The following is a 12,558-nucleotide window of genomic DNA, read 5'->3' on the forward strand; positions in this document are numbered from 1 at the left end:
AACACTCATGTATAATGGTGCCCCAATAAGAGTATGTTCAGATCTATCAGTGGAAACGATGAACAAGAGGAGGGAATGGAGTAACATATTCCAAAAATTGAAGGAAAACAATGCAAATCCAAGAATACTCTACCCAGCCAAGCTATCTATTAAGATAGATGGAGAAGTAAGAGTCTCCCCAGACAGGGACAACCTCAAAGAATACATAAAAAGAAACCCAGCCCTAAAAAAGTATGTGCAGAAGATCAACACTCACAGAGGGCAAATAAGAGACCATCACACAGAACAACTCTACCCATAGGGCGACAAAGAGGAAATAGCCCCTAAGATAGCATCAGTTCAATAGTGGAAAGAAGGCAAACATAAACCACACACACAAACAAGCAGATAAGACATGTAGGTAGGAAATATCCAACACAAAAGGTACAAGATGGCATCACAGAATCCACAGATGGATATAATAACAGTGAATATCAATGGCCTGAATTCAGGCATTAAAAGGCAGAGGCTAACAGACTGGCTCAGGAAACATAACCCATCAATCTGCTGCCTCCAGGAGACTCATCTCAAGCTTATGGACAAAAACAGGTTGATAATTAAAGGCTGGAGAAAATTATACAAAGCTAATGGTAATGCAATAAAAGCAGGGGTAGCGATCTTAATATCTGACCAAATTGACCTCAAGATACCGGCCATATCAAGAGAAAAGGAAGGGCACTATATAATGCTCAAGGGAACAATAGACCAAGAAACAGTGAGCATAATAAACATATATGCACCTAATGAGAGACCTGCGAAATTCATAAATCAAACACTCCATAAGATGAAAAAAGAGACCCCAGGCTCAACAATTAGAGTTGGTGACTTTAATACACCACTCTCTGAAAAAGACAGATCATTGGGAAGGAAACTCAACAAGGAGACTACAGATCTAAATAGCACAATTGGATGACTTGATTTGATAGATATTTTCAGAGTTTTTCACACACATGAATTCTACCAAGCATTCAGGGAAGAGCTTACACCAATCCTATAAAAACTCTTCCAGAACATAGAAAAATATGGAAAACTACCAAACTCTTTCTATGAAGCTACTATAACTTTGATACCTTAAGCGGGCAAAGATGTCACAAAATCAAGAACTATAGACTGATATCCCTAATGAACATTGATGCAAAAATCCTTAACAAACTACTGGCCAATAGAACACAAAAGCATATTAAGAAAATAATTCGGAAGACAGCTTCCGGGCTCCCGATCTTCTGGCTTCAGTGCCAGGCTCTGTCAATTTCTCCTGGGGTGATCTTGGGCGCACTGAACTCTGAGCCTTAAAATCCTGACCCATGGGGAATGGAGGAAGATGGCCGACAGGGACACCCGCATACTCTGAGAGCTCCTCCAAACAAAGCGGGATTGGCGACCAGGTAGCTGAATAGTAAGAGTCTGGTGAGTGAAATATCCCCCTGGGACAGCACCCCAGTCCTACCCCACGTATTTGTCCGGAGCAGGGGTCTAGGTCAATGAGGACCGGAATAGTGGGACATCTCTGGCCACTAAGCTGCCGTGAGCTCACTGGCGACCGGCTTAGGCTCCATCCCCAAACGGACGGCAGCCCAGAGCCACTTGCCTGCCCTGCCTACTCCAGCGGCCCACTCCCCACTCCCCATACGCGGATCTCCACTGGGAGAGAAGCTTTCCTCTCCCGCAGTTCCCCTCTCCCCGCAGGGCAGCGATCTGCCCTCGGGCCCACGTCCCTCCCTCCATTCATCCAAGCTCAGGGGAGCGGACCCGCGGGTTGTCTGGCGACCCCCACGGGGGACCATCCACGGACCTCTCCACCTGCCCTCTCCACCTGCCCTCCGTGCGCTGGCCTCCCACCCCCGCCCGCCCCCGCCAGCCCCTGGCAGCCTAGCGCCAGCTCCACTCCTGGCCGGGACCCTGCGCTGAGCACTTCCCGCCAACAGGAGCCATAGCCCAACCCGCGCCTGTCCCGGACTCTGAGCTTCCGCGGAGCGCCGCGCCCCGCGCTGCTGAGTCTGCCCACCAAGGGCCCCCCCCTGCGCAAGGCACAAGAGTAGGTGCCCTCCCCAGGGTGCTGCGGGGACCCCGGCGGCCTCGACTCTGAGCCTGAGCAGAGGAAGGGCGCCATTGCCCCCTGCGGTTTCGCGCCAAGCCTCCTTTGCCGGCGCCATTACCCCCTGCGGTTTCGCGCCAAAAGGGCGGAGAGCGAACACCATTGTTCCCTGCAGTGTCCAGCCCGGGCAGATCAAACACTCCACCTGCAGTCTAGGCTTTGCAGTCCCTGAGGAGCCCTCAGTGAGCTCCAGCCAGCTCTCACCACCTGGGGCCCTGTTGGGTCCCCAGTGCCAGCCCTAAGCCTGCCGCAGCCCGCCCCAGCCACCCCAGGAGACGGCACAGTGGCCTGAGCCTCCACACAATAAGGTTACTCCTGTCTCCCAGAAGCATGGGGCCTATTAAAGGATCAAGGAAAAATCAACAGACCACATCACTCCCAACAAAAAAATCAGAAAAACGAGGCACTTTAACAGACCTAACGTCACTCATAGAAGAAACAGATATAGATCAGCCACAAAAGGAAATCTTCAGAACTCTGCTTGCAGTAATACAGGAGATAAGAGAAGAAAACCAAAATAAGGATGCAACGATAGAAGGGATGAAATGCACAATAGAGGGGATGAAGTCCACAATAGAGGGGATGAATACTATCCACCAAAAGGAACTGCAGAAACTAACAGAGGAGGTAGCAGAGGCCACACAAAAGGTCACAGAAGCTATATCTAGGCTTGAGGAGGCTGAGAACCGTATCAGTGAACTCGAGGACGCTCAAAACAAACGAAGCAAGCGAGAAAAACAATCAGATAGGAAAATTAAAGAAACAGAAGACAGCCTGAGATCAATGACAGATGCTATGAAGAGGAAAAATATTCGAATAATTGGTCTACCGGAACACAACATAACACACAAATCGACCGCCAAGATAGCAAAGGAATTCCTGGAAGAAAATTTCCCCAACCTAACAAAGGAGAATCCGACTCTCATACAGGAAGCAGAGAGGACGCCGGCTAAGCTAAACACCAAGAAGAACACGCCAAGGCATATAATTGTAAAATTATCCAACTTAGAGGAAAAAGAGAAAATTCTACGAGCATCAAGAGAAAGGAAGACAGTCACATACAAAGGAGCGCAGGTAAGGGTATGCTCAGACTTATCAGCTGAAACCATGAAGAGGAGGAGAGAATGGAGCAGCATCTTCCAAATTCTGAAAGATAAAAATGCCTCCCCCAGAATCCTATACCCTGCCAAGTTATCCATTAAGATAGAGGGTAAGATAAGGGTCTTCCAGGACAAGGAAGAACTCAAAAAATATACTGCAAGTCACCCGACCCTGCAGAACATACTGGCTGACTCACTATGGCCAGAAGATCAAGCTCCAACTAGAACCTCCAGGAGACCACCATATATCCCATCTCCATCTAGAAGCCAACATGCCAGCAACACGTACCAGGACAACACGGTCTCAGATGGAAAAGAGGACAGGATAGAAACCCTCCACTCAAACGCAGTACACTGATATGAAGGAAGATAGGCAAAGACCCAAAACACAAAACAGAATATGGCAACCATGAAGCCAGAGATTGTAATAATCACTTTGAATACAAATGGGCTCAATTCATATGTTAAAAGAAAGAGGCTGGAGGATTGGATTAGAAAACATAACCCATCAATCTGCTGCCTGCAAGAGACACACCTTAAGCAAGCAGACAAGCATATGCTGAGAATAAAGGGCTGGAAGAAAGTTTACCAAGCAAATGGTAACTCCAAGAAGGCAGGAGTGGCTATCTTAATCTCCGACAAAATGGATCTCAAGATCCAAAACATAAAAAGAGACAAAGAGGGACATTACATAATGCTCAAAGGCTCAGTAAACCAGGAAGCAATAAGCATACTGAATATTTACGCACCTAATAATGGTGCGGCAAATTTCGTCAAACAAACTATTAAAAAAATGACAGAAGAAATCACGGAAACAACAATAATAGTGGGGGACTTCAACACTCCACTATCAGAGAAAGACAGGTCACAGGGAAAGAAGCTCAGCAAAGAGGCCAGAGAGCTAAACAATGTAATTAGGCAACAGGGCCTGATAGACATCTATAGAGCCTTTCATCCAAAAGCAAAAGGTTTCACATTCTTCTCCAATCCACACGGATCTTTCTCAAGAATAGATCACATGCTGGGGCACAAGGCCAGCCTGAGTAAATTCAAACACATAGATATTATCCAGACGTCTTTCTCAGACCACCATGCCATAAAGCTGGAGATTAATAGAAGGGCACCCAGAAAAGCAAGGGCCACCAATTGGAGAATAAACAACGATCTCCTGCGACATGAATGGGTTAAGGTCCAGATCAGAGAGGATATCAGGAAATTTCTAGAAACTAATGAGAACGAGCATACAACATATCAAAACTTATGGGACACTGCAAAGGCAGTTATCAGAGGTAGCTTGATATCACTGAATGCATACATGAAAAAAGAAGAAAGGCGTATGACAGATATGTTAACACAAAACCTCCAACAACTAGAACAGAGTCAACAGAACTACCCCTCCAATAGCAAGAGAAAAGAAATAATAAAAATCAGGGCGGAGTTAAACCAGTGGGAAGACAAAAGAACAATGCAAAGGATTAACGCAACTAGAAGCTGGTTTTATGAACGAATTAATAAAATTGACACTCCCCTGGCAAAGCTTACCAAAGATAGAAAGGAACAATCATCAATAGCCAGGATGAGGGATGAATCGGGGGCAATAACAACAGACCCCAATGAGATAAAAAGGATAATCACAAAGTACTATGAAGGTTTGTATTCTAATGAATTCAGAAACCTGGAAGACATGGATAAATATTTAGAAAAACAATCTATCCCTAGATTATCTGAGACAGAGATCAAGAACCTCAACAAACCCATAGCGAAGGAAGAAATAGAGAGTGTCATCAAAAACCTACCAAGGAAAAAGGCCCCAGGGCCAGATGGCTACACAGCAGAATTTTACCAAACATTCAGGGAAGAGCTGACACCGATCCTCCACAAAGTATTCCATAACATAGAAAAGAACGGCAAGCTCCCAAACTCATTTTACGAAGCCAGCATTACTTTGATACCCAAACAGGGAAAAGACCCCACAAGTGTAGAGAATTATAGACCAATATCTCTAATGAACATAGATGCAAAAATCCTTAACAAAATATTGGCCAATAGAATACAAAGGAACATCAAACATATCATTCACCACGACCAAGTAGGATTCATCCCAGCGATGCAGGGATGGTTTAACATCCGAAAATCCATCAATATCATACACCACATCGAGAAGAAAAAGGATAAAAACCATATGATAATATCCATAGATGCAGAAAAAGCATTTGACAACATCCAGCATCCATTCCTAATCAAAACACTCATGAAGATAGGATTGGAAGGTAAGTTCCTCAAGCTCATACAAGCTATCTATGAAAGACCAACAGCCAACATCATAGTCAATGGAGAAAAGACAAGAACAATACCACTGAAAAAGGGTACAAGACAAGGATGCCCCCTGTCCCCTCTTCTATTCAATATCGTTTTGGAGGTTCTGGCTAACAACATAAGACAGCGGAAGGACATCAAAGGGATCCAGTTGGGAGAGGAGGAGGTGAAACTATCGTTATTTGCAGATGACATGATCCTATACATTGAAGACCCCCAAAACTCCACAGTTGGAATACTTACAGCAATAGAGGAATACGGAAGAGTAGCAGGATACAAGATCAATAAACAGAAGTCGGTAGGGTTTCTATACACATCGGACAGGGCCATGGAAGAGGCGATTAAGAGGGAAGTACCCTTCACAGTAGCCAAGAACAAACTGAAATACCTAGGAATATACTTAACAAAAAATACTAAAGACCTATATAAGCATAATTATAAAACCCTATTACAGGAAACCAAAAGTGACCTTCACAAATGGATGAAGCTCCCCTGCTCATGGTTAGGTAGGCTGAACATAGTAAAGATGACAGTTCTTCCTAAAGCACTCTACAAGTTCAATGCTATACCAATCCAATTACCATCAACCTTCTTCAAAGAATTGGAAAAACTGACCACCAACTTCATATGGAGAGGGAAGAAACCCAGAATTAGCAGAGAACTCCTCAAGAAGAAGGACACAATTGGAGGACTCGCCCTGCCTGATTTTAATGCCTACTACACAGCTACAGTGGTCAAAACAGCATGGTACTGGCACAATGATAGACACTCAGACCAGTGGAAAAGAATAGAAAGCCCAGGAGTAAAATCATCAGCATATAGACAACTGATCTTCGACAAGGGCCCCAAAAACGTCAAGTGGGAAGCAGATGCCCTCTTTAATAAGTGGTGCTGGAAACAATGGATATCCACATGTAGAAAGTTGAAACAAGACGTCTACCTCACCCCATGCACAAGAATACACTCAAGGTGGATCACAGATCTAGAAGTCAAACCCCAAACCATCAGGACCATTAAGGAAGGAATTGGGACTAATCTCAGAGCACTGGCCCAGGGAGCACATAGGCTCACTGCAACAGGGAAGGGGACACACACAGGTAATCTGGAAATCGACAAATGGGATCTAATAAGAATAAAACACCTGTGCACCTCGAAGGACTTTGCCAAGAGGGTGACAAGGCAACCCACAGACTGGGAGAAGATTTTTAGTAATGACACGTCAGACAAAGGGCTCATTACTAAAATCTACAACACCATCATGACCTGCAAAAAGAGGAAAACAGTTAACCCCCTAAGGAAGTGGGCAAAAGAAATGAGAAGAACTTTCACTAGAGAGGAGATCAATATGGCCAATAAATATATGAGAAAGTGCTCGAAGTCCCTTGCCATAAGAGAAATGCAAATCAAAACAACCATGAGATACCACCTAACACCCCTGAGGCTAGCCCAGATCAGTAAATCAGAGAGCAACAAGTGTTGGAGGGGCTGTGGTGAAATAGGAACCCTCCTCCACTGCTGGTGGTCGTGCAGATTTGTACAGACACTGTGGAAAGCAATCTGGCGATACCTAAAGAAAATGGAAATCGATCTACCTTACGACCCAGCCATCCCTCTACTGGGCATATACCCGGTTGAAGCAGCAAATAAAACACGACCAGTCATATGCGCTCCAATGTTTATTGCGGCACAATCCACAATAGCAAAGACTTGGAAACAGCCTAAGTTTCCATCGATAGACGAGTGGATTAGCAAACTTTGGCACATACACACAATGGAGTATTATGCAGCATTGAAAAGCACCGATGAGCACATGAAACACGTTATTTCATGGGAAGAGCTGGAAGGAATTATGCTAAGCGAGGTAAGCCAGTCCCAAAGGGACAGGTACAACATGAGTCCCCTGAGGTAAGTACAATCAGCATGACAGAAATGGGGCATTAATCCACCCAAGGGGAGGGTATTGTTTATATCTCCACAGGGAAAGTGGGACCAGACTTCAACCCAGTGTCGCAAGGTGTGAATGCATTATCCCGGCGTGGAGGACGGAACCGGTGGAGAGGTCTGGGAGGCAGGCCCCAGCACCATAAATTAAGTGGATTCCTGCCCCTCCCCCGAAAAGAACTTGTTCCAAAGGACGACATTGACCCTGCAGCTATGGGAGATGGTCATATTTGACCAGAGCACACGGGAGCAGATGAAGGGGCAGGAGGAGAGAGTGGAGCACAGCCTGGCCCACCAGGCCGTGATGATGATGTTCCTGAGTAGAGCAGCCAGTCCACAGAGAGAACAACATGGCTGGCCCTACTATGAGACATGATGCCCCTCAGTGACTAAGGGCGATACAGGGGACAGCACCGGAGACACAGTGTGGGAATTGCACCTGACCTGATCCCACCACACCGAGGCAATGCACTGGGGGAGTGCAGCGGAACAGCAAGGGAATGGAGTGGCAAGGTCCCCAGGGAATGCTGAAAGTGGACTTTGGGGCCAGGGCGTGGTGCCCCAACAGACTGGACTGGAAAACGCTCCTAAGGGCCAGCAAAGATCCCTGAACTAACTACAAGCTTTTCTCTTGTGAACTGTTTTGTTCTGTTCTTTTTCAGTGGTTTGTTTTGGTTGTTTTGTTGTCCGGATATATACTGTTGCTTTGTGTTCCTCTGTCTAGTTTTCGTGCATGTTAGTGACTCCACAGGTCTGTCTGAATAGGACAGGCTGGATGAACTATCGGGAGGAAAAACAACGGGACCGACAGTTCCGGGGGGACTTGGGGTGGGGGGTAGGGGGGGTAAGGAAGTGGTGTTAACAAACCCAGGGACAAGGGAAAAACATGGGACCCCAAAGGGTAGAGAAGGGGGAGTGGCAGGCCTGGTGGGAAATGATCAAGGGTAAGGTTGATTAGAGAAGAGGTATACTCTAGCCCAGGTGGCAATGAAGCAGGGTAGTAGGGCAGGAGGAAGGTCAAGGGAGATGGAGGAAAGAGCTAGGAGTCAAAGGGCATTCATGGAGGTCTAGACAAAGACATGTACATGCAAATATATATAGGAGGTTTGGGAAATAGATCTTTGTGTCTATATTTATAGATCAAGTATTAAGGTGGCGGAAGGACCTTGGGCCTCTACTCAAACACTCCCTCTATGCATGAATACCTTCTTTTATTAAATTGGAACTCTATGATGCTCACTCTCCCGACACAACAGCTGGAGCCTACATGGGTGAACAAGTAAATGTGGTGAAGAAAGCTGATGGTGCCCGGCTATCAAAAGAGATAGTGACTGGGGTCTTAAAGGCTTGAAGATAAACAAGCGGCCATCTAGCTCAGAAGCAACAAAGTCCACATGGAAGAACACACCAGCCTGTGTGATCGAGTGGTCCCAAAGGGATCAGTTACCAGGCATCAAAGAACAAAAAATCATATCATTGACTGCACACCTCCATGATAGGATCGCTGAAGACAAATGGGTGCATAAGCAAATGTGGTGAAGAAAGCTGATGGTGCCCGGCTATCAAAAGAGATAGTGTCTGGGGTCTTAAAGGCTTGAAGGTGAACAAGCGGCCATCTCGCCCAGAAACAAATAAGCCCACATGGAAGAAGCACACCGGCCAGTGCGATCACGAGGTGCCCAAGGGACCAGATATAAGGCATCATGCAAAAAAAAAAAATATAAGTGTGTGTATGTATGTGTATTTATGTGTATATGTATATATGTATGTGTATATATATATTATATTAAATGAAGGGGGAAGTGCAGAGTGGAGACCCAAGGCCCAAGTGTCAGCCAATGGAGATCCCCTCATAGAGGGGCTTAGGAGAGGAGATGGGTTAATTAGGGTGTGAGGTAGTATCGATGAAGAACACAGCTTTCCCCCAGATCCTGGATGCTTCCTCCCCCCAACTACCATGATCCGAATTCTACCTTGCAGGGCTGGATAGGACAGAGGCTGTACACTGGTACATAGGAGGGTTGGAGATACAGGGAATCCAGGGTGGATGATACCTCCAGGACCAAGGGAGTGAGGGAGAGTGGAGGGTGAGTGGGTTGGAAAGGGGAAACTGATTACAAGGAGCCACATGTGACCTCTTCCCTGGGAGAGGGACAGCAGAGAAGGGGGGAAGGGAGACCCCGAATAGGGCAAGATATGACAAAATAACGAGGTATAAATTACCAAGGGCATATGTGGGAGGGGGGAAAAGGGAGGGAGGGGGGGAAAAAAAGGAGGACCTGATGCAAGGGGCTTAGGTGAAGAGCAAATGCCTTGAGAGTGATTGGGACAGGGAGTGTATGGGTGTGCTTTGTACAATTGATGTATGTATATGTATGGATTGTGGTAAGAGTTGTTGGAGTCCCTAATAAAATGTAAAAGAAAAAAAAAAAAAAGAAAATGATTAGGGCAAAATATGTACAGATGTGCTTTATACAATTGATGTATGTCTATGTATGGATTGTGATAAGTGTTGTATGAGCCCCTAATAAAATGTTTAAAAAAAAAAAAAAAAAAAGAAAATAATTCACCACGACCAAGTGGGATTCATACCAGGGATGCAGGGGTGGTTCAACAAATGAAAGATCACCAGCATTCTTCACCACATTGGCGGGAAAAAATTATAAGAACCACATGATAATATTGATAGATGCGGAAAAAAGCCTTCTACAACATCCAACACACATTCCTCTTTAAGACACTTAAGAAAATAGGAATAGAAGGAAAATACCTCAATATCATACAAGTCATATATGAACAAACAACATCTAATGTGGTAGTTAATGGAGAAAAGACAAAAACAACTCCACTGAAAAAGGGGATGAAACAAGGACGCACCTTATCCCCACTCCTATTTCACATCATACTGGAGATCCTAGCTAACAACCTAAGACAAAGGAAAGATATTAAAGGTATTCAGTTGGTGAAGGAATAGGTGAAATAATCGTTATTTGAAGACGATATGATTGTATATATTAAAGGTCCTTTAAACTCCAAACGCAGAGTGTTGGAAGTAATAAAGGAATGTGGTAGAGTGGCAGGATACAAAATCAACAAACAGAAGTCTATTGGACTACTCTACACATCAGACAAGATCACAGAAGAGATTATTAAAAACATAGTACCCTTTACAGTAGCCGAACACAAATTGAAATACTTGGAATATACCTGACTAAAAAAACAAAAGATTTGTATGAGGAAAATTATAAAACACTACTTAAAGAAATCAAGAGTGACCTCAACAAATGGAAGAATATGCCATGCTCCTGGATTGGCAGACTGAATATAGTAAAAATGTCAGTACTGCTCATGGCACTATATAAGTTCAATGCTATCCTGATATGAATACCACCATCCTTCTTCAAAGGATTGGAAAAACAGATTACCAACTTTATATGGAGAGGGAAGAAGCCCAGAATTAGCAAAGAACTCCTCAAGAAGAAAGACAAAGTGGGAGGGCTTTCTCTACCTAATTTTAACATGTACTATAAGACACACTGTCCCTTAATGGTCCAGGGTCCTAAGGGGAACAACACTGAAAACTCAGTGTCGGGACCAGCCCAGATTGAACCTGTGACACTGAGGCAAACCACTAAAAGTGTGTGGCAGAGAAACCACGGGAGCAGAGCAGGGAGCCCCCGAGGGAGTACAAAGGACAGGGTCTTGGGGCAAAGCATGGTACTCCATTGAACCTGACTGAAGGACACACCTAGAGATAAAAAAGTAGACCTTGATCTATTTACAGGTTTTTCTTTAAATTTTTTTTCTTTTAATTAATTTATTATTCTATGGGTAATTGGTTTCCTTTTTTGTTGTCATCGCTGTGTTCTCACTCATCACCTATCTTGCTATGGCTTGATTTTTGGTGCATATTATTATCTCTATGGATCTATCTAGATAAGACAGACTAGATGAAAAGTCTGGAGGAGAAAACAATGGGACCAATGGTTCTGGGGGGACACAGGAGAGGGGTAGGAGGGAGTAAGGAGGTGGTGCTGATCAACCCAGGGACAGGGGAGCAACATGTGGTCCAACATCAGTGGCAAGGAGGGTGTGAGAAGCCTGGTAGAGATTCAGCAAGGGCAAGGTAACCAAGAGAAATTACTGAAACCCAAATGAAGACTGAGCATGATAGTGGGACAAGAAGAAAGTAAAATGAAATAGAGAAGAACTAGGTGATAAAGGGTATTTATAGAGGTCTAAAGACTGGAATGTACATATGTAAATATATTTATATAAGATCATGGGGAAATAGATCTATGTGCATATATTTATAGGTTTAGTATTAAGGCAGCAGATGTACATTGGGCCACCACTCAAGCACTTACTTAATGCAAGAACACGTTGTTCATTGAATTGGCATTCCATGATGCACACCTTCCCGACACAATTGCTGAAGAAAAATGTATGCATAAGCAAATGTGGTAAAGAAAGCTAATGGTGTCTAGCTATCAAAAGATGTAGCGTCTGGGGTTTTAAAGGCTTGAAGATAAACAAGAGTCCATCTAGCTGAGAAGCATCCATCAGAGCCCACATGGAAGAAGCACACCAGCCTGTCTGACCACGAGGTGTAGAAGAGACCAGTTATCAGACTTCAAAGAACTAAAAATCGTATCAGTGGGTGCCCACCTTCATGATACTATCAATGAAGACAAACGTGTGCATAAGCAAATGTGGTGAAGGAAGCTGATGGTGCCCGGTTATCAAAAGATATAGCGTCTGGGCTCTTAAGGCTTGAAGGTAAACAAGTGGCCATGTGGCTCAGAAGCATCAAAGCCCACATGGAAGAAACACACCAGCCTGTGTGACCACAAGCTGTCGAAGGGATCAGGTATAAAGTATCAAGTAACAAAAAATCATATCATTGTAAATGTGGATGAGTGCAGAGTGGAGACTCAAAGCCCATAGGTAGCCAACCGGACATCCCCTTACTGAAGGATTGTGGGGAGGAGATGAGCCAGTCAGGGTGCAGGGTAGCAACGATGAAACTTATAACTTTCCTCTAGTTCTGAAATGCTGCCTCCCCCA

Source organism: Tenrec ecaudatus, chromosome 14 (genome assembly GCF_050624435.1).
Source record: "Tenrec ecaudatus isolate mTenEca1 chromosome 14, mTenEca1.hap1, whole genome shotgun sequence".
Classification (NCBI taxonomy): Eukaryota; Metazoa; Chordata; class Mammalia; order Afrosoricida; family Tenrecidae; genus Tenrec; species Tenrec ecaudatus.